The sequence below is a fragment of the Ceratotherium simum genome, chromosome 3 (genome assembly GCF_057802395.1).
Source record: "Ceratotherium simum simum isolate JZ-2026a chromosome 3, ASM5780239v1, whole genome shotgun sequence".
NCBI lineage: Eukaryota > Metazoa > Chordata > Mammalia > Perissodactyla > Rhinocerotidae > Ceratotherium > Ceratotherium simum.
This window is the reverse complement of record NC_141902.1, coordinates 47,858,072-47,882,141: the sequence shown is the minus strand read 5'-3', so window position 1 is coordinate 47,882,141 and position 24,070 is coordinate 47,858,072. Positions and strand designations below refer to the sequence as shown.

The 24,070-nt window shown below is 38.5% G+C and overlaps 1 protein-coding gene across 5 annotated transcripts in view; it reads left to right on the top strand.

The window, feature by feature from the left end:
• The window catches only part of MYO5A (myosin VA), a 187,860-nt gene that overhangs the window by 6,861 nt on the left and 156,929 nt on the right, over positions 1-24,070 (top strand). The gene's annotated exons all lie outside the window — the stretch shown is intronic.

Below are 24,070 nucleotides of genomic sequence, written 5' to 3'. Positions count from 1 at the left end.
AAATGTGAACACATTGCTGGACTGGAAGGAGACCAGACACAAAAAAGACAAGTTTTGTCTATCGTTGGTCACTCATACAAAAATATGCATTGTCCTGGCCAGAAATCCCGTGGTGTGTGGTGGGCATTTCTACTTCTTGATAAATACCTATGGAAACTAGAGGAATTTCAGATTGAGAGAAATAAATTACCAGGGCACTGAAGAGGCTAGACAGATTAAAAGGGCAGAACTCCTTAGTTTAGAAAGATGAAGGTGAGCTGGGAAAATGGTGAAGTGTTGAACATTAAGAATAGTAGACCTTTATAACATCAAATCTGTTTAGTAGGGATACTTGTTAGATCTTGAAATATGTAAATGTCATTTAAAATGAATTTCTACTTTAAACAGTACGTTTTATATTTGTGAAACTCATTACCTCAAGTTATGATGTCAACTAAAATGTAGTAGATAAACAGAAGGGGTCTGGATAATTCATGGATCGTAGTTCTGACACACCAACTTACCAGATCTCCCTTTGACAGTGTTAAACAGTCTACCTGCCAGAGCTGTTTTAGTTGGAAGTCACAGAAACCCAACTCAAATCCAAAAAGAACTTTATTTGCTTATATGACCTGAAAGCCCAGGCATGGCTGGATTCAAGGCTCAGACGTGGTGTTGGGGTCTTCTCTGTCTCTGGCTCTCATGTCAGACTATGCTGTCTGACCTTGATTTCATCCTCAGGACAGCTCTTTCAGGGTTGAAAAAGATGATCAGTGACACCTGCAGACCATGTGATCCTCTAGCTCTGGGCCTGGAGGAAGAGAGCTTGGTAGAGGAAGTCTGGCTGCCCTTGCTTGGGGCCATGTGCCCTCTCCTTTCACTCTGCCGTGTGGGCAGTGGGGGAGGAAACCATGAGTAGTCAAGTCATACTCATCTCAGAGGCCAGGGGGAGGACAAGGCATCATGATTGATAGTCCGACTCAGACCTGGTTGGGTGGCTGAGAGGTCTTCTCCATCAGAAGGAATAGTGCTGGATAGACGAAACTAAACAGTTACCCTCAATCGATGTCCACGATGAGTAAGTCACCAAAAATGACAAAGCGAATGAATTCTACCCCTCCTTTTCTGATGTTTGAGCAGAAGAATGGGAGAGTTTTGCATAACCAGGAGGACATTGGATATCTTTCTCCTAGAGAATAATTTTGAATTAAAAAAAAAAAAAAAGCCAGGGAGAATCCATCCAAGCAAATGTTACTAAAAGCATATCAGAGATTTAGGATTGAAAAGTATTTTTCATTCAGTCTTAATTAGGGGCTATGTCACCTTTCCTCTGATCTCTTTCTGCTATATTTCCTCAGCATTTTATTTCCCCTTATTTTTTTTTACATCTTTGCTTGTGTACATTATTCTCTTCCCCCATTTTCACCCCTCGATAAGTTGCAAAGTTTCTTATTCCCCCCTTTGACCGTCCAAATCATCCCTTATTCAATTCCGCTGTTCTATCTTTTTCTGCTCTCTTATCTTCCATCCTGTCATCTACTTCTTGATCCCCCTGCTACTTTATTTCATCTGCCCACTCCTAATGCTCTGTTGTGCTTTGTTATAACCACATGCACACACACACACACCCCTAAAATGGAATAAAATGAATTCCTTTTTTTTTAAGGAGGTTTACAGTTTATTTATTTATTTATTTTTGTGAGGAAGATCAGCCCTGAGCTAACATCCACGCCAATCCTCCTCTTTTTTTTTTTGCTGAGGAAGACTGACTCTGAGCTAACGTCTATTGCCAGTCCTCCACCTTTTTTTCCCCAAAGCCCCAGTAGATAGTTGTATGTCATAGTTGCACATCCTGCTAGTTGCTGTATGTGGGACGCGGCCTCAGCATGGCTGGACAAGTGGTGTGTCAGTGCGTGCCTGGGATCCGAACCCTGGCCGCCAGTAGCGGAGTGTGCACACTTAACCGCTAAGCCATGGGGCTGGCCCAAAATGAATTCTTATGTTGTGAATTGTTATTTAGTAACTTAGATTGAGGAGGGTACTTTGTTTCCTCAAATCCACATACTTTTGCTTTGTTACCACTCCCTGAATCTGACATCACAATAGGAAGTAATTTTGCATGAGTTTATATGAATCATTTTCTGTGTAGGTGTTTTAAATAATTAAACACTTCTGTGTTAGACTGGTTTTTAGACTAGTTAGACGACACTAGTTAGAACTTAATTTTTCATCTTACCACACTGGAGTACATACAGTAAGATGACCAGCTATTTCTTTTATTATTTATTTATTTTTTTTGAGGAAGATTGGCCCTGAGCTAATATCTGCTGCCACTCTTCCTCCCTTTCCTTTTTTCTCCCCAAAGACCCAGTAGATAGTTGAATGTCATGGTTGTACATCCTTCTAGTTGCTCTATGTGGGACACCGCCTCAGCGTGGCTTGACGAACGGTGAGTAGGTCCACACCCAGGATCCAAACTGGTGAACCCTGGGCCACCGAAGTGGAGAGAGTGAATTTAACCACCACGCTGCTGGCCCGGCCCCTAGCTATTTCTTTAAAGATACAATCTCACTTTAAAACATTTTTGTAGCAGTACTTAAAAAATTTTTATACAGAATTGGTCTCTATATGCTCAAGGTGAGAAAAATCTTACTTCTAGTTTGATAAGCATCATGCTGAGGTTGGGAGCAGAACTGGAGATGTTTTCCATAAAATCAGAAAATGTGTATCTTAATAACAAGGAATTTGGGTCAAAATCTGGATTAAACTTTCATCAATTCAGAATGTATATTTTTTAAATTTTATTTTAGAAATGAAAAGTTAAACCCACTAGAGCTAAAATTGTGTTTTAACCCACTCTTCCTGTTTATACTCATTTTTTTCATCCTAGACCAAGATTTCTCAACCTCTGCTCTTATTGACATAGTAGGCTAGATAATTCTTTTTTTCTGGGGGCTTATCCTGTGTATGGCAGGATGTTGAGCCAAATCCCTAACCTATATCTGCTAGATCCAGTAGCATCCCGTACCCCTAGTTGTCTGCAGACATTGCCAAATGTCCCCTGGGAGCCAGATACCACCCCCACCCTCCCAACCTTGAGAACCTCTGCCCTAGGCCTTAAGACTTAGACTAGGGTAAGAAAAAGTGGGAAAGAGTTAAAAACAGAAAGAGATTAAGTCTTTTATCTATAGTCATAATGGCAATTTTTATGATTTTTTAAACCTAATGTATATTATGAGAATTTTAATATTATTAACTAACTATTCATTGAGAGTTTTTAATGGCTGCATAATATTCCATCATCTGGATGTATCATCATTTATTTACTGCTGGCGTTTTCACTATGATAAGAAATATACTATGATGAGCATCTTTGTACATAAATCTTTGCTTGAATCAGTCACTTTGCATCAATTTTAGATTCCAAGTCTCCCTGGCAAGGGTTGGCACTTACATTTATGCAGGGTAGGGTATTCACATTTATTTCATTTTAAAAATAGTACTTTTTATGTACATTGCTTCAGGGCTAGGATGACCAGATGTCCCACTTCTGTGAGATGCTTTCTGCCACCAGTACCTTTGTTCTGCTTTGAGAATTCCTCTTAGAGTAGAAATATATAAATTTATTTCAAAAACTTACCCTTTTGGAAATCTAAACTATTTCCTTTTTCTGACTATTTTCCTCATTGTGATTCTTATTCACTGTTTCTCCTTGTTCTTAGGGGAATCTGGGCCACGTAGAATAATTGAATTAGAAAGGATTTTAAAAAGAGAAAAAAAACCATGAAGCTCCTCTCTTGAAAATTACCTGAAAATGTGTTATCATTTCGTTGTAGATGACATGTCCTAATTAGAACAAACTCTCATTTGTCTGGAGTGGTCAGAGGATGAATTTGCTTTCAGTGGGCAGTCAGGAATCAGAGAGCTTCAGCATCCTTTGCCTGCTTCAAAACAGTTAGAATGGAGCAGAATACACACAGCCACCTAGAATGGACTCTGTAGTGCTCAGAAGGTGTTTTGGGTTTGTGAGGCCTGCAGGTGGTTGCTGTGTATAGCAGCCCTCCTTGAGGACTGGTCGCCACAAATGTGGTTGAAGGTTGGTTGTGTGGAAACTTAGATGTTGAAGGCGTAGGAAACTGAGTTGAAGCCTTAGATTCCTTGAAAGTGTCTTTGCTTTTCTTTCTCCACTAAAACTTTGATTTTTATCTTGTTTAGTTGTCATTTGTTTTCTTCTAAAACCTGTGGCTTGCATAAATGCATGACTCCATGGTAGTATAATTATCAAATAATAATGGTTAATATTTACTGAGGCCTTACTGTGGACCAGAGGCTATTCTGAGGGCTTTGTTACAACTGTTTCCTTCCTTGGCTTCCACCTCTCCCAGTGCTTGAAAGAGAGGCAGTGAAGCATGGACTCTACACTTAAGAGTTTGAATGCCGGTTTCGCTATTCACTTTCGCTGTGACTTTGCCCAAGCTACGTAACCTTTCTGTGCCTTAATTTCCTCATTTTTATTTTATTTGTTTATTTTTTGGGTGAGGAGTATTGGCCCTGAGCTGGCATCTGTTGCCAATTTCCCCTTTTTTCGCTTGAGGAAGATGGTCCCTGAGCTAACATCTGTGCCAGTGTTCCTCTATTTTGTATGTGGGATGCTGCCACAGCGTGGCTTGACGAGTGCTGTGCAGGTCTGTGCCTGGGACCCAAACCCGCAAACCCCGGGCTGCCAAAGCGGAGAGCACGAACTTAACCACTATGCCACTGGGCCGGCCCTCCTCATTTTTATAGTGGGGATAGTAATACCTAGCTCATGTGGTTTTAATGATGACTAAATTATTTAATATATAAAAAATGCTTAGAATGATAACTGATACATAGTATGCACTTATGCACTTATAAATGTTAGCTGTTATGATTGTTGTTATTTGGTTATAGCTATCATTCTCCTTTCTCTCTGGCTGCTTTTTCTTCTTTATAAGCTCAGGTACGTCCTGTTGCTCCTTAGATGTTGGGGATCCTAGGCTCTGTCCTTGACCTATATTCCTTCCCACTGTGGCCTGATCCACTCCTGAAGAGTCAGGTACCAACGCTGTGTTGATGACTTCCAAATCTTTGTTTCCAGCGTACTTGCTCTCCCTACAAACCTAGATCCCTCCCATCAACTGCCTTATAGACATCTTTACAAGCACCTCAAACCTAGCATACTCAAAATTGAACCTGTCATCTCCTCCCTCCCTCTTCATGCTACTCTACCTACTTGACTTCTCTGTGTCTTAGTTACCACATCTATAGGATGGAATAATAGTAATACCTACTTCATAGAGTTGTTACGAGGATTAAATGAGATAGTTCATGCAAAACACTTAAAATAATGCCTGGTACATATTTAAGAAATCTTAGCTGCTATAATGTGTCCTTATTTCTATTCCTTGTCTGGTGAATGGCCATAAACATCCATCCGTTAACCCAAACCAAAAATTTAGAAATTGTCTTGATTTACTCCCGCCCTGCTCCTACCCCTGTACCCCAACTAATCAGTTACCATTTCCTGGTACTATCTTTACTCTGTTTGGGCCCTTATTATTTCTTTACTGGATCCCCAAATGGCTTCCTAAGCAATTTTTGTTACCTGTTATAATCTGCTTTTGGTTCTGCTACCAGAGTGATCTTTATATAATGCACGTATCTGATCATGCCACTCTCTGGCTTGAAATTCCACAGTGATTCCCTATAGGATTTTGTCTTGAGAATAAATTTGTTAGTGTAATGCTTCTCAAACTTTGGTGTCCATCAGAATCACCTAGGATCTTGTTAAAATGGAGATTCTGATGTAGGTCTGTGATGGGGCTCCAAGACTCTGCATTTCTAACAACCCTAGGGGTGATGTCAGTGCTGCTGGATTGAGGACCACACGTTGAGTAGTGAGGCTGTAAACTCAGGGCTCTTCCTGACCTACCTTCACCCTGGGCCGACCTTGTCTTTCATTTTTCCCTCCTGGCATTCAGGTCTTCACGTAAGTCAGGAGCTCTCCAGGTTGCCTTCTTCCTGCTTTGCAGCGTTCCCGTTGCCTGGCTTTCTCCACTCTTTGTTCATGAATTCCTTCTTCCAGACCCCAATCTGTCTGAGATGCTCCTTCTGTGTGTTCATATAGAAACCTCTGTTTACCTCTGTGCTGACAATTACAACACTGCATTGCAGTTGTCTATTTCCTCAGTGTTTCTCAGAGCCCCTTAGGGACAGGGGTAATATTCTCATTTGTTTTGTTTTGTTTTAATAACTTTGCGACATAATTCACATACTATACAATTCATCCATTTAAAGTGTGTAATTCAATGGTTCTCATCTGTTTTTTGACCCAGCGTCTAGACCAGGGTTTGGTATATAATAATTAACAAGTTCATGATTGAATGAATGAATGAATTAAATGACATTAAAGTACAATTGGAAAGTTTTCTCCAAATCTTCCTCTTCATATCCGTATTTTTTTGGGTTTAACATTTCAGCATTCACATCATCTTATTTATTCGTCAATAACTCTTCATGAGCTTCCTCCTTCCATCTCGCTTTTTGGTACCAGGGATGAGAATCACTTGATTCTTCTCTTGGTCAGTTTTTTTTTTTTCTTTAAAGATTTTATTTATTTATTTTTTTCCCCCCAAAGCCCCAGTAGATAGTTGTATGTCATAGCTGCACATCCTTCTAGTTGCTGTATGTGGGACGCGACCTCAGCATGGCCGGAGAAGCGGTGTGCGCCCAGGATCCGAACCCAGGCCGCCAGCAGCGGAGCACACGCATTCAACCGCTAAGCCACAGGGCCGCCCCACTCTCTTGGTCAGTTTTAATGCATCATTATAGACCAGGTTCCTCAGTTCTCCTGTGCTTCCAGTTCACTTTTGCAACCCATGCTGTAATGAGCAGAACTGACCCCAAACCCAAATCTGAACATGCTGCTCTCCGCTCAAAACTCCTGTCTGGTCTCCAACCCCCTGCCCTAACTATCTACTATAGAATTAACTCATTCCTTAGCCTGACATTCAAGACCCTTTTCTAACCCTATTCTCTTGGCTTGATCTTTCACAACATTGGGGTTTCTCAGACTTAACTATATGTGGCAGTCATCTGGAATGCTTTTTAAAATGTAAATTCCTGGGTCTTACCTCCAGAGACTCTAAGCCAGTAGGTTTGGGAGCCCCAGGAATCTGCATTTTTACCAACACCATAATGGATTCTGATGCAGGTGGTCTGTGGAGCCCCGCGCTGAGACATTGAACAAAGCTTGCTGCCCGAGCCTGTGTTCCAGCTCTGCTTGCCTTTGGACTTTGTTCACCATACTTTCCGCTTGCCAGATCCCCCACCTAGTAAATGCTCAGTAAAAGTTAATTGAATTGAACTATTTGTTGAGTGGTGGTGGTAAGTCTCTTTAAAATTGTAAGATGATATTACTGTAGACATATTGTCAGCTACCTCTTTTTTTTCTGGCTATCCTTAATGTTTCACTTTTAATAGAGTATGTGAGAAGACCTGGCACATGGTAGTGACCCAGTAAATCTTTTTGCTATTTTTAAAGGCAACTGGAAAAACTGCCTCCCTTATATTAAAACTTAATTGAGAGTCATCCATGGCGAAAGATGTTCCATTACCTTTACTAATAATAGGTGTGCAGTAGTATAAGAAATGACTTGCAAAATTACTTCGGGAGCTATTTTCCTTTAAAAAAAAAAAGCTTTAAAAAACCCTATAAAAATAATAAATTTTCAGTGCAGACTTTGGAAAATTCAGAAATGCACAAGAAAAAATTGCATGTAATCCTACTATCCTCAGATACCCTTAATATTTGATGGAAGTCTAGTCTTTTTTTTCCTGTATATATTTTCTTTAGCAAAATGGTTTATTTTGGGCATACTATTTTGTAGCAAGATTATTTTCTCTAAGTAGTATATTGTGAACATTTTCCCATGCCAATACATATTCTTCTACAATATGTTTTTTTAATGGCTTCAGAGTATTATATTGCATGAATTAGTTATATGTTACTCAACCAGTCCCCTATGATAAGTACTTCCAATTTTTTGGCAGTTTACATTTAAACTGAAGAGAACCAAAAGGCTTTGTGTGTTCCTTTAAAAAGAAGTCAGTTGTAGTTGTTAATGAATTTGGCTATAATTACAAAACATCCCATTTTTCTACAGTAACAGTATTGGTACAAAAACTTGGTGATTATCATATCAATGTTAAGAAGATTAATCTAGTTAGAGTTTAGAAGGACTATAAAAACACAGGAATAGCAAAGCACTCAGGAATAAATCCTTAAATATAATTACATATTTGGAATCAGAGTATGTCAGCCACAACAGCCCACTAGAAGGAAATTCTCCAGGCTATAGAAGTAGCTAGATCAAGATTATTAATCAGTGGGCCAGGCAAAACAAGCTGTAGGTTAACTCCAACTTGAGAGGACAGTGGATCCCTTCTTCCTCCAGTATTTTGGAAGCCATATGGTAGGATAAATTGTATTGTAATCAACACATTAATATACCTGCCTTTTCTTTTCTTTTCTTTTTGTGAGGAAGATCAGCCCTGAGCTAACATCCATGCTAATCCTCCTGTTTTTGCTGAGGAAGACTGGCTCTGAGCTAACGTCCATTGCCAATCTTCCTTCTTTTTTTTTTTTCCCCAAAGCCCCCCAGTAGATAGTTGTACATCATAGTTGCACATCCTTCTAGTTGCTGTATGTGGGACACAGCCTCAGCATGGCCGGAGAAGCAGTGTGTCGGTGCGCGCCCGGGATCCGAACCCGGGCTGCCAGTAGTGGAGCGCGCTCACTTAACCGCCAAGCCACGGGGCCGGCCCTATACCTGCCTTTTCTTATTAGTCAAGGAGGTTATCCCTGACTAATAAAAGCCATTTGGGATTTGTCAAGCCCCTGCATCTATATTTAATGGGAGGATAGCCTGGTTGTTCAGAAACTGTTGACTTTAGAAATGAAAAGGTTGGCTTAGGCTAAAGGGAGAAGAAATATGGCAGAGGCAGTTATTCAAGAAAAAACACATTTACTAAATCAAGAGAAGTAATGTGGGAAATAATCTCTGTGACATAAGATTGAGATCTTGAAAGCTCTGAAAAGGAGTCTTTTTGTTAGTGTATTTCAAATAGCACCTCCCGCCCCGGTTCACAAATACTGTAATTAAATGTTTCTTATAACAAGTTTCCAACTGAAATATGTCTGGGAAACTGGCTAGGGGTCCGTAGGGACCTGGTTCTTCAGAACACGTCCAATTCCCTTGGGGGAGAGCTGGCATCTCCTTGGGTCTAAGTTTCTGAGTCTGTGTCAGGAGCAGTGCCCTAGTCTCAGAAAAGTTAGAATAATCTGTAGACCATGCGAAGTTGCCTCCTTGGTGACCGCCCACTGGAGTTATCAAGGTCCATTTTGTCTTTTGGAGCTGAGGCCTCCACTGTGGTGTGTTTAACAAGGGTCTGGACAAAATATGTAGAGTGTAACTTAACTGGTTAGAGAAGGATTGGGATGTCTCACCTGAGTTCATGAAAAATCTAAGTGATGGGAACATTTTAAAAGAAAGTGGCAATTTAACAAATCTGTAAGACTCAGTTGTAATCTGTGCCATTCTGTACATTAAACCTAGATTCTTAAAATAATTTTGTTCTTAAGGTTGAACACCTGTATTCTTATTTGGCTTGCTTATCTATTGGTTATTTTTCAGGATTTTCTAAGGTAAATATCATAGACTATGGTGAAATTTAATAAATCTGAATGAGTGGAGGCCAAATTAATTATTTTAAAATATATATCATGAAAAAGATGGAGTAGTGCTACTATACATGATTCCAGCTTGAAATTGCCTGTCTTGGGCAGTAGTTAAGCTTTTATAAGTCTGAAATTGCATAGATTGAGTTTTTTCGGAATGTGGTCAATATATAGACAAATCGAGTCTCAGCCAGAGCACTGGAACTGCTTCTGTGTGTGCTTTTCACTTTAGTCAACTGAATTCCATTAAGTGGCCAGTTGTCCTTTGGTTTTCGTTCTTCGCTGCCGTGGCACAGTGACATCAGATGCAGCTGGAGCTTAAAGAAGAAGGACCATGTTAATTCATTCCAGTGAAACAAAAACTGCCTCAAATAATTAATGGAATAAATAACCGTCTCATTAAAAGACCTTAGAGCTTTTTTTCTCCCAAGGACTAGAGAAGGAGAATGGCACAGATTGTTCACTTGAGACCACTTTAAGCTATTGATCCATCTTGCAGTCCTCATCTGATGGTTCTGGTTTCAACATGAGTCATTCAGGCCATGTAGTGATTTTCTCTTGAGGCTCTCTGTTTGCCTTCAGTGACAGTTTTCAAGAGAGCAGTCCATGAACTTTGGCTTTGTCAGAATCAAAAAATGGCCTCCATTTTATTGTTTTATTTATAGCTGTCATATTTTAGTTTAAATACAGTTGACCTAGCAAGCAGACATTTGTGTGTACAAGTAGGGTGGCAAATACCAGGTCAGGTTGCTTGCTGGGTTATTGGTGGGAAGAGGCTATGGATGTTCCCATCACTGTTTTCTTCAGCCAGTGCTACTATCAGCTGGTCTTGCTACTATGAGGTTCATTTTTTTTTGTCTTCCAAATAGTTAAGGAGACAAGGATTATTGGACAGAGATAGCCAGAATTAGGGAAAACCAGGTCCAGAGATAAGTAGGAAGATCTTTTCTCATATGTGATTATCTTGGTTTTCCAACCCAACATTCTTGTAATCAGTAGAAGCTTCCATCTTGTGACCTAACCTTTGAAGACACTGCCTTTGAGCAAACTGGAAAGTTTAATCTACTTCTAATTTTAATAGGTAGATGAAAAGAGAATAAGAGGAAATTAACATATAAAACATGGTTTGTGGTTTTTTGACAGATAAAAAGGTTTAGATTTCATTATATTTTTGAAAATATGCTCAGGATACTATGTGTGTTCAGGAGCTAAATTTCTGGGTGCATAATAATAAAGATGTAAAGGAAAAAGTAGAAAATAAATAAAAGGAAACATAAAAAGCTGAGGAAAGGGCAGTTTGAGACTGGGAGATTTGGGTATGATTACCCAAAACGTGTATTCCCAAACATGTATGTGTGCGGCTAACAGGGTTGTGTCCTGGGAAGGGAAACAGCCTGATAACCCAGGGAACCAATGACTTTCTACAAATAATATTGGCCGTTGTGCTGTGGAGATACCAAACACAGAGGAGATGAACGGAGGAGGGGTTAGAACAAACACGACTAGAGTAGATGGATAGTTATGTTTCTACTTTTGTTGTTTATACATTGTCTTTAGGTTGTGATATCTTTTTTTTGGGTTGTTTTGTCAGGTTAGTTGTAATTTTTATCCAAACTCTCTAAAACTAGCTACAAAATCTATTTAGATTACCTGACTCTAGGTTTTTGAAAGATATGATTGAAACAGTTTAGGATTTGTGTGAACCAGATATACTATGAAAAGAAAGCAGAGAAAAGACCATTTACAATATATAAACAAGTGTTAAACTTTATGAATCTGAATGATTAAATAACAAATACATAAAATGAATGGGTAATACTGAGAACAAATAAAGTAACAAACAGTAATGTGATATGGTTAAAAGCGTCATCTCCATGGTTAGGTTGAGCTTCTTGCTGTGTGACTATAGGCAAAACAGTGAATATACTCACCTCACAGGGCAGCTGAGAGGTTACATATATATATGTAAATGTAGGTATACACATATATAAAGTACACACATGTGTGTGTGTGTGTGTATATAAAGCCCTTAGCTCAGTACTTAGCACATCATAATGGAGTCCATTAATGTTAACTCTTAGCTAGTGTTATTGGCTTATCTATTTTAAATGATTTGTAAAAATTTATTTCCTTAAAAAAAAATCACAGCCCTAGATGGATCTCTCCTTATCATACTCTGAAAGCTTCTGGGAGGTTTCAGGATGTGAGTTATGTATACTAATGCGATGTTCCCTTCACTCTAGATAGGGTTTGGCTAGAGATACTCTTTCAGTTGTAATCTGTCTGCAGCTCAGCATTGTCAGCACGTCTGACAGAGCTGTAGCCTTCATCCCAGGCCCATTTTAATGTCTCCTTCATCAGCATTCTCAACCTTTCTTCTGCCAGAAAAAGGAACTTATTCTAAACCAGGGCTCTTAAAGGTCCTGCACCCAGTTATAATTAACTAGCATAATTAGCACTTTATGCTTAATATATATAGACATGTGTCATAAACTATTGGTTGAATCTCAAAAGCCAGTCCCAACCCCTTTTCTCTTGCCAGTATATATTTATACTTATAAATAAATGTATATTTATATATAGGTTTAGAAATATATTTATTTAGAAATGTATTTAGAAATATATTTGAATATATTTAGAAATATATTTGCCAGTATATTTATATAGAAATACAAATATTCCTTTTTTCTAACTTTCATTGCAGTTAGAGCTAGCTGTATGATTCAGTTTTGGCTAATGTGATATAACCAGAAATCTTCTAGAGGGCCTCTACAAGAAGAAAAATTGCTTTTCTGATAAAAGGAACAGAAGCAAGAGAGCAGTTTGGATGCATATCCCTTTTTCTTCCCTCCGTAAATGTGGAATATAATATATGGCATTGTGGCAGCAAAGTTGAAATCACGAGGCAACAGCAGGCCCAAGAGTGAAAAGTTAAGGTGGGAGAGCAGAAAGAGAGTCTGGCTTCTTACTGATATTATTGAACTGTCAGAAAAACCCTGAGATAACCTTCTGTAGTCTTCTTGTTTCATATTATTAAAGTCTTAAGAGTCAAAGTTACTTAGTCAGACTTTTCTGTTCTTTGTAGCTGAAAGCATTCCTATGTTTAACAGGATGTAGCAGCTTTAATGTGAATAAAGTTAATATAAATTTGGGAGATTTGTCCAGTTTGTATAGTGTTATTTATACACAAAATAATTACAGGTAACATGGGAATATGACAGAATTGAAGAGGTGAAAGATGAATTCTAGTGACTTTTGACATTGAGGAACATGGGCAGTACTATCAAATAAATAATCCAGTCCTAGTCATAACGTCTAGATTCTCTGGCTACCTTGTGAGTTCTTTCCCACATTTCCTATGCCTTTTTAAAGTCTTGCTTTCCTCAGGCTTGGAAACCTGAACATGACAGAGGCAGGAACTGAAGTTTCAATAATAAGGGAAAAGCTGGGTGTGAGTGGGTGGAAGACGTCAATTAAAAGATGAGTGTGTAGGGACCACACCAGTGTTCTAGCCAGGGTTGTTCCTAGGATATCCTGAAGCTCCCTGTTCTTGAATTTCAAAGGGGAAGAAGAAAACAAGATATTAGAAAGACAGAGAAGGAAGAGAAGCAGCAGCAGCAGTCATTGAAAGCCTAGAAAAATTCTTTGCAAACAGTTTTAAAAGTCCCGTCACCTTTGAAGTTCATTTCCACTTGTCTCTCAACTCTTATGTGAAGTTTATGGTGAAGTCACGCCAACCGTACACTTAACCCAATCCTGTTAAATTTTAGATTATCTAATGGTGTTAAGATGTTTGTAAGTTTGTCCATTTGGTGAGAAAATTTGAAGTAGAGAAGGGAATACAGATGAGAAAATATAGAGAACTCTTGCGAAAAACTAGTTAGAAAATTAAGAAAATTTGACTATATCATGAGATTAACATGATAGTAACATTTTCCAGTGAGGGATTGTTCTTAATTAAGTTTTATCATTTGCTGAGACTCCTAAGGCAGTGCTGCTTTTGCATCTTTTTAAAGTTAATTGTAAAGGAAAACACTAATTCTTTGTGTAAATGAAGAGATAAACCAAAATATTGTTTACCAATGGCATAATGAGAGAGTTATACTTTAAATGGAGGCTGACACGTGCAAACTCCTATACATGTTTGTCTGTCTTTTACATTGATCAACAAGCTTGATAGCCTCTCTGTTCTCTCACTATTTTTGGAAATGGCTAGCCTTATTGATCACACATTTCTGTAGATGCAGCATGGTAAGAGGATATATTATTTCCCGTACAGAGTGAGAAAGAGTTTGTAAAAGCACTATAGGTAGGTATGGGAGGGTGCGGCTGCAGCACTGTTAGATTTAGATCTTACGTATGTGGGGGAAGAGGGAGAATCTCCCTCTGCCATTTCCCTTAAGGTTCTTATGGCTGGCCAAATAATTAACAAGACAGGTTAGCAGGAGAAAATAATACCAAGTTTAATAACATATATATATGGGAGAAACTCAGAAATGAGCAACTCGTCCCTCTGTCTAAGCTGCTTGCTTAAGTATTGCAGCTAAAGGCGAGGACCGTGTTGGGGGCGGGTAGCGGCCTGGGACTTCAGAGGGCAGAAAGACAATTCTTTTCAGGGTCATCTATAGATAATGTGGTCAGGGAGAGACAGAGTTTTTGATGAAAGAGGCTTGGTGCCTTTCCTATTGTAACCTCTATCCTACATTATCTTTACAGCCATCATGATAGAAGATCTGTTCCAGGAAGGAGCCACCATGTCAAATTCTTTAGGTAGTTAGTGGGGGAGGTCAAATGTCCCTCAGAGAAAACAATCAAGGTAAAGAGATATATTTCAGGGTGGCCAAATCTTCATCTCCCACATGTACAAGTGAGAGAGAGTCATGCACAGGCTCCACTTCCATTTCCTCCTCACTCTGTTGTTCAGTGTTAGACTCTGAGTGCTTTTGATCTTATTAGAATCCACTCTGTCTGGTGTTTTCTGAATATTTTTAAATTCAATTTTAGTTTATATATACATACTTCTTGACTGCTATTTAAGATAAGATAATTAACAGTATTTCATATTGATATGGATAGATGTCCAGGATATATTGTTAAGTGAAAAAAGCAAAATGGGTTATATGTGTCCGTATGTGTGTGTGTGAGTGTGTGTATGCCTATGTTCTGGAATAATTTATACTAGACTGTTTAGATTATTTGAAAAGTTATTTCTAGAGGTGTGATTATGGGAGACCTTCACTTTCTAATTTGTTCATATTTATAATATTTGAAATTTTGTAGTCAGCATGCGTTTCTTTTATAATCAGAAAAAACAGTTTCTTTTTTTAAGTAGCATAAACAAAGATGTTTCAAAGAAACATTTCTTGAGTTAAGAAAAGTCTCCTGTGTGTGTGTAATATATAAAATATATTAAGATAATTTATAGTATATCTAGAAGATTGTTTGATGCTTTCGGAACTGAGATGTCTCACACCTGCTCCTTTTTTAGTGTTGGAGTTAGCATCTTGGATTAGGCATGAACTAAAAACAATTTTTAGAGGAGGGGAGAGAAAGAGGAAGGCTATCTATACAGTGTGATTTGGAGGGTACTGAGAGAGGCTACAAATAAAAGAAAATCCGTAAAGAACTCCCACAACTCAACAACAAACAACTTGATTCAAAAATAGGCAAACAATTTGAATAGATATTTCTCCAAATAAAATATCTAAATGGCCGATAAGCACATGAAAAGATGTTCAACATCATTAATCATTGGGGAAATACAAATCAAAACTACAATGACACACCACCTTACACCCATTAAGATGCCTACTGTCAAGAAACCAGAAAATAACAAATGTGAAAGAAATTGGAACCCTTATGTGCTGTTGGTGAGAATGTAAAATAGTGTGGTTGCTATGGAAAACTGTATTATGGTTCCTCAAAAAATTAAACAATTACCATATAATCCAGCAATTCCACTTCTGGATATATACCCCAAAGAATTTAAAAAAAAAATTTTTTTTTGCCCCCCAAAGCCCCAGTAGATAGTTGTATGTCATAGATGCACATCCTTCTAGTTGCTGTACGTGGGAAGCGGCCTCAGCATGGCCGGAGAAGCGGTGCGTCGGTGCGCACCCGGGATCCGAACCCGGGCCGCCAGCAGCAGAGCGTGCGCACTTAACCACTAAGCCACGGGGCCGGCCCCTACACCAAAGAATTGAAAGCAAGATCTGAAAGAGATTTTTGTTCACCCATGTTCATAGCAGAATTATTCATTATAATCAAAAGGTGGAAGCAACCCAGGTGTTCATTGACAGATGAGTAGTGTGTGTATACAATGGAATATTATTCAGCCTTAAAAAGGAAGGAAATTCTAACACAGTCTACAACATGGATGAACCTTGAGGGCGTTATGCTAAGTGAAATAAGTCAATCACAGAATGATAAGTACTATATGATTCCACTTATATGAAGTACCTAGAGTAGTGAAATTCATAGAGACAGTAAGTAGAATGGTGGTTGCCAGCAGTTGAGGGGAGAGAGGGATGGAGAATTATTGTTTAATGGGTACAGAGTTTCAGTTTTGAAAGATGAAAAAGTTTTGTGGATGGATGGTGGTGATGGTAGCAGAACAATGGGAATGTACTTAATACTACTGAACTGTACATTTTTAAATGGCAGAGATGGTAAATTTTATGTTATGTGTACTTTATCACAATTAAAAATAATAAAAAAAGAAAACCCATTAATGCCTCAGAATCTTCCCTTCTAAAACTATTCCTATCTCTTTGCAAGTTCTTATTTTTAGAGCATAGATGTCTTTAGTGTCTCCTAGTGAACAAGTGTCAGTCCTTTCTTCAGTGAGAATGCGATGGGTAGCTGGAGGACACGTCTGGAGCTGGGGGTAGAGGAAAAGCTGCTTCAGTAGTGAAGAGGCCAAAGAGAGGAGGAGAGACTTTGGGCCACTACAAACAATTTCAGTTACATCACAATTTTGCCTTACCCTGGCGCAGCACCACAAAGCCTAGGATCCAGTACTATCTCCAGCGTTTTTAAGAATCTTAGATATGTTTTACCTTTGATATACTTTATAGAATTTCAGACTACATTCCTGGGCCAGCAAGATATTGGTAGATATTCATCAAATCGTTACCCACGCTTTTCCATTAGGAGTTACTAGAGGTGATTATTTACATAGTAATCTTGGTATGGGGCTGGTATTTGTAAACACCAAATGAAAGACAACCCATAAGGGAAAAAATTGACAAGAATATAAACAATTTAAACTTCTGCACAACAGCAACAAAGCAAAATGCTCTAAATGACATTAATAGGCAAACTGATAGAACAGGAAAATATTTTCAATTCTTTCATTAAGGGCTTAATATCCTTAATATAAAAAAGTAATAAAATCTTTAAGAGAGACTTAGCACCGTAGTAGAAAAGTAGACAACATTAATAGGCAATTCACAAAAGAAGAAACTTAAATAGCTCATAAACATTGAGAAGGTATTCCATTTCATTAGTAACCTAAGAAATGCAAACTAAAATGATGAAATTTTTTTTACCAATCAAATTGATAAATATTTTAAAAAATTATACTTGTTATTTAGGGACATGAACACTAGTCAATTAACTTTTGACTGTATTGATTTTTCTTTAGTGTACAATTATTTTCTAGTTGATTATTTTTGTGTTTGTGTTTATTTTCTTTTTTCTACTTTCTTTGAGTTTAATTTGCTATTCTTTTTCTAGCTTCTTGGGGTGGATTCTTAGACACTGATTTTCAGTCTTCTTCTTTTGTAATACATGATTTAAGGACATAAATTTCCCTGAAAGCACCACTGTGGCTATATTCTTCTGGTTTTTATGTTGAATTTTTATTAGTCAGTTCAAAATATGTTTTTATTTCTCTTGAGAATTCCTCTTTGACTCATGGGTGTTTAGAAATATATTGCTTCATTTCCAAAAATTTGGCAGTTTTCTAATTATCTCTCTGATATTGATTTGTAGCGTAATTCTGGTATGGACAGTGAAAATACTCTGTTATCTGTGTATGTTCTTTGAAATTTGTTGAGGCTTGCCATCTCAACCCCTCATTCCACCTGCCACAAGCTGCTTTTAAGATTTTTCTCTTTGTTTATGGTTTTCAGCAGTTTTACTATGATGTATCTACATGTGGTTTTCTTTTCATTTATTCTGTTATGGATCCTTAGAGCTTCTTACTATGGCTTAATGTTTTTCATCAGTTTTGGAAAACATTTGGCCAGTATCTCTTCAAATATTAGTTCTGCCCTATTCTCTCTGTCCTTCTGAGACTCAATTACATATAAGTTAGACTGTTTCACTTTATTCCGTATGTCTCTGATCCTCTTTTCTCTATGACTTTATTTTTTCTGTTTTTGGTTTATATGGTTATTTTCTACTGACCTATCTTTCACTTCACAAATCCTCTCTTCTTCTGTATCTAACCCATCTACTGAAGTCTTAATTTTAGTTGTTGTATTTTTCAGTTCTAAAGGTTCTACTTACTTTTTTTTAAATATTCAAGTTCTCTGGTAAAATTATCAACTGTTTGCATATTTTTGAATATATTAATCGTGGTTATTTTAAAGTCTGTGTTTGATCACTCTAGTATTGGGGTCACCTGTAGCTCCTTTTCTATTAGGTATTTATTCTCTTAGTTTTTGGTCATTTCGTCTTTTTTCCTGTCACGGCCACTTATTTTTTATTGAATGGAGCACATTCTGTATGAAAAGTTATAGAGGCTCTGGATGATATCTTCTTCCAGATATGATTTAATTTTCTTCTGGAAGCCAGCCTGATAACCTTATCCAATTAGGGATTGAGATATTTCACTGTGTTATGGGCTTTGTAAGGGCAGTCAATTTCCAGTTTGGCCTTAATCTTAGCATATAATGTTTTAAAGATTTCAACTGAAAGCTGGGATATGTTCACCAGACTTTTCTTTCTTTCTGGCCCTGAACTCTAATTTTTGTTTCTAAGTACTTGAGTTGCCAAAATTTCTACTTAGCTGTTTAGCTTCTTAATGGTTGCTTTCTGCTTGGTTTCTCAGCCACTTTCCCTGCACATCTACAATTTAGAAACTGACAAAATGCTCCAAGGGGAAATTGCGAGCAACTGGGACCACCTCTTCTTCAAGATCCTGGCCCCCTCCAATCTTGGAGTTCAAGGCTACTGGTGCAGCCAGTTTTTGTCTTCTTAGACTAGTGAGACTGCCACAAGTCAACACTCTCTGCTCAGCCTTCACACCCCATAAGGTGAATTAGGAAATGACTTAAGGAAAAAAGGTAGTAGCAAATGCAGGGCTCACCTAAGCGCATTTCCCTTCTTTGTGGGATCTGGGCCCCTCAAATCATGATTCTTTGGTTGCTCTTCAACACCTTCAATCTGCTGGGGGGTTTTGCATTTTATTCAGCTTTCTTAGTTGGTCTCAGTAAGAATGTTAGTCTGATGCAAGTTACTCCGTCATATCTAGAACCAGAAGTCCTTTCCTAAGCTATTTTATAAGTATATGTTATAAGCACTTATCTCATGCAGATGCAGGAATTATTCAGATGTTTTAATATAAACTTTCTTTTAAATCATTTTAAATAACCTTTCTGATAGGTAAAGTAACAATTTATGAAAATTTTATTTCAGACATCTTATCAATCATTCCAAAGATGTAAAACCCAGCATATGTGTGCATGTGGGTGTGAAGTAAACCCTAAAATAGCTTTCCATTTTTAAAGGCAGACTACTTTTTCCTATTATTTTTGGAATTTTCAGACTTGTGCTGGTTGTGTGGTATACAAAGTGAAAACCTAATTTGGGCTTGTATTCAGTTTATTTTCTCTTTATGAAAAAGTTTTTGCATTTTTTATAATAATGTTTCTTAGAGATAAATTTGAATTTGTTTAAATTTTTGAAATAACTGCTCTTTAGCTGTACATATAATATATATATATATTTCTATAACTAAATTTTCTGTATACTAAGAGTTACTCCTATTAAGCAAATTTGTTTTTCTATTGTGAGTATATTGGGTATAAATCTTTCTAAAATTTATAACTAAAAATAGGATGTAAATTATTTTTTATTTGGAAAATACAGAATACTCTGGTAAAGAATTAAAAAAAAAAACACTACCGTCTAAAGACAACCAATGCTAATTTTTGGATGTAGTCTCTGTTGTAGATACTGTGCTGCACTGCCCAGATCTGTCTTTCAGGACTTCCCTGCTTCCTCTTCCCAGATGCTGCAAAGTTGTTGGGAATTTTCTCAGCTTAAAAGCACCGTTTTGCCCAAGGTCATGCTCTTTTCTAGGGCAGCCGATGTCCAATGACTGGTTGATGCAGAGGTATGAAGGCCCAGTCTCCTTGTGCCAACTCAGGACAACTCTGAAGGGCCATTCCAGTTTTACAGCACGCTGTGGGGTTGACTGAGGTCTTTGTTAGGCTTACATTGCAGTTCAGCTTCTCCCTCTCCAATCATGCTTCCTTCCCTTCCTCCTATAGGTGTAGATCCCAAGAGCACTCCCTAATAAACTGTGTGTATACTAATCTCCATCTCAGAGTGTGCTTTCTTTTTTTTTTTTTTTTTGTCAGGAAAATTGGCCCTGAGCTAACATCTGCCAATCCTCCTCTTTTTTTGCTGAGGAAGACTGGCCCTGGGCTAACATCGATGCCCATCTTCCTGCACTTTATATGGGATGCCGCCACAGCATGGCTTGACAAGTGGTGCATCGGTGCGCGCCCGGGATCCGAACCGGTGAACCCCGGGCCGCCGCAGTGGAGCGCGCACACTTAACCACTTGCGCCACCGGGCCTGCCCCAGAGTGTGCTTTCTGCGGAACTTAAACTATGACAGTCCCTTTCTACTTTTTTCCATTCATATTTTCTTATACAGTTAAGGTTATTGTGTATATATATATTTTATATATATATTTTTTCTATGCAGCTCTTTTCCCTATTTATGGCATGAGCATTTTTCCTTGTTATTTAAAATTGTTTATTTTTCAGATTATCATATGGATTGGACATAGTTTATTTAACCTTTGTTCTATTGCTGGACATTTAAGCTATTTCCACAGTTTGAGTATTATAAACAACACTGTTATGAATACTTGTAAAATACATTTTTATATATGTTTTGGGCTATTTTCATAGAATCAATTCCTAAAGGTAGAGTTACTGAATATTTTTAAGGTACTTTGTATATAACGCTAAATTGCTTTCCAGAAAGAGTTTACCAGTTTATACTCCCATCAGCAGTATATTACTTTCCTTCACCAAGTGTCCCATTAGTATAAGTATTATCTTTCCTTTCCAAAGAGAGGATATTAAATACAATTTAAACACTTGTAAGTGATGGGTCATCATAATAAATGTGACTAATAGTGCAATAGTACAGTGTAGCTCTCATAGTCTACTAAAGTGTTATGGGGTATTTGCCCATATACTAAATTACCTCAAGTCAAAATTTTTGGAGAGCCTTCATTCTGAGGCCATGAAATCTTTTTGCTCTTCTCTAGTTGCCAGCAGTTTTGCAGCTTCTCTTCTTCTGCAATGGGTAGTCTTTGGAGGGTCTTCCTAGATTATGATGAATCTTCTCTAATCCCCAGCCATCTTGTATAACTCAATATATGCTCTCACCGTAGCCACATGTGGTTAGATCAGGGATGGCAACCTGTGCTATGCTGGCCATTCCATGTCCATTTCCTGAGACTTTTCCAGAGGAGGATAGCTCACTCCTTGTGGTTAGACCTATAGACTAGAAGCTCAAGAGCTGTTCGGTGGACATCTTTCACTGGCCCTGGGGCCCAGAAAGCAGAGGTTGCAGATATGCACAAAGGAACAAAGATGAGAAACTGAGGGGCACTTGATTAGCTTTCCAAGCCCTGCTTCCAGTTATATCTGAAGCCCTGCTCCTCTTCTTAGGCTTCATGAAGAACCCCATATCCTTAAAATCCTCCTCACCTGCCTGAGTTAGCTCAAGTTAGTTTGTTACTTAGGACAACATTACGTTTTTGTCTTTAAACTGACAGGAACTTGAAACAGATAGAGTTGTAAAATAAGACTAGAGGTAGAGTCTTTGAATGAAAATTTGGTTCTCCTCCAAGTAAAGCTTTAATGCACACAAAGGCTTTATTTTATGTCTTCTCTTTTGACCACTCAGAGTCCATTTTTGCCTTTTATTCTTTTTTTTTTTTGAGGAAGATCAGCCCTGAGCCAACATCCATGCTAATCCTCCTCTTTTTGCTAAGGAAGACCGGCCCTGAGCTAACATCTATTTGCCAATCCTCCTCCCTTTTTTTCCCCAAAGCCCCAGTAGATAGTTGTATGTCATAGTTGCACATCCTTCTAGTTGCTGTATGTGGGACGTGGCCTCAGCATGGCCAGAGAAGCGGTGCGTCCTTGCACACCCGGGATCTGAACCCGGGCCGCCAGCAGCGGAGCGCACACACTTAACCACTAAGCCACGGGGCCGGCCTGGGAATGTTTTATTGATGATGAGTCAGAAATGCTTTTTGTTTGGAGCCCAGGGGTGGCACCACTCAGTGATGAACGCACATTTTCTTCACATAAGAGAGGGAAGATGTGTGAGTCTGGTATTGATGATTTGGGCTGGTCCTCCCTTCTCATTCTTTTCCGTCTATTATAGGTTGAGCTGTCTTATTGTGGGGTATTGGAGCGAAGGGCCAGGTGGTAAAGCTTGTTATGCTGGCGGTTCACCCTGGGGATTTTAGTTGTTTTTTCCACCTTTATATAATACAAGCCAAAACATGGTTTTATTATGTTTGTGTTATAAACAATTTATTATTAAATACAGATTATTTGTAGTTTCAGAGGAAAGGATATACTTTTGTCCATATTTCCTCCTGTCTCCTTAAGTTCTCCTGTATGTCCCATCTGAGCAAACCAAAATTTAATGGTGTCGATGGAGGCTGTGTAGCAGAGTCAGAATGCTCAGTATCTCTAGTGTTTGGAACTTGTTGCCAAGGTTTCAGTCGCTCTGAGGCTAATATATTCCAGTGTATAATATTATGAGAGTAGCGTGTTTCAGTGCTGAAGAACACATTTTTGAAATGGAAGAAACATTTTCCGTTCTTTGTTAATGTCCTGTAGGAAAGAGTGGCTACATATTTATTTTAATGGCTCGGCAATTAGTGGCTCAAAAGTATAATAAATCTGATTTGCAAAACTTTATAGATTGAGATCATTTGCCAGCTACTTAGTCTGTGGCTACAATTAAATCCCTCTCAAACTTTTGGCTCTGAGATCTGGTTTGCCTTGGATGAGAGGCTACCCTTTCTGTTCCTGTCTCCCAGAACATGTTAACTGTCTTTTGAGTGTCAAGATTCAAAGCCTATTCACACATGGCCTAGGACAGCCTCTCTTCCCCCAGACCTTGGTGGCAGACCGAGGATTCTACAAGCTCTGGTTCTCATCTCCACTAGCCCACAGCCCTGTTGATTCACAGCCTAAGTGCTGGATTTGAGTTTTCTCCTATGATTAAAACCAACCAAATGAAACTTTTTATTATGGAAAAATCTAAAACATATACTAAAGTATTGAAAGAAGAGTACAGTAAGTTCCCGTGTACCCACCCCCAGCTTCAACAATATCAACTCATGGCCAACCTTATACTTGCACCCGCTTTTGCCCTCCTGTATTATTTTGAAGCAAATCCCAGACGTACTGTCGTTTCATCCCAAATATTTCAGTATGTTTCTGTGCAGAAAAGAGTTATCATATCAGGCCTGACTGCTGTCTTTTGAAAGGCTTGCTTACCAGCTTGGCCCTTGGCTGGCATCTGGGAATTTGGATTTTGGGAGGGTTCTCACCACCTTAGTTGATAGTGGCTCACTGTGCCTAAGCTTTGTGTACAAACAATATGGTTTATGCTGAACGCTGCTTTCCTTCTGAGAGTCTCGAATCTTTGTACCTGCTGGACAGAGCGGGCCTGTGTAACCAGCCCTCAATAAAACCTTGGGCACTGAGTCTCTCATGAGCTTCTCTGGTAGACAACATTGTTACAACTCGTTGCTGGGGGAATTAAGCACATCCTATGTGACTCCCCTGGGAGAAGACTCTTGGAAGCTTGCACCTGGTTTCCTCTAGACCTCACCCCATGTAACTTTTCCCTTTGCTGATTTTGCTCTGTATTCTTTTGCTGTAATAAATCTTAGCCATGAGTACAGTATATACTGAGTCCTCTGAACTCTCCTAGGAAATCACTGAACCTGGGAGAGGCCTTGGGCATCCCTGACACAGTATCTCTAACACAAGACTTAAAAAAAAACAACTGTATATATCTCTCTCTCCACAATACCATTATTATACA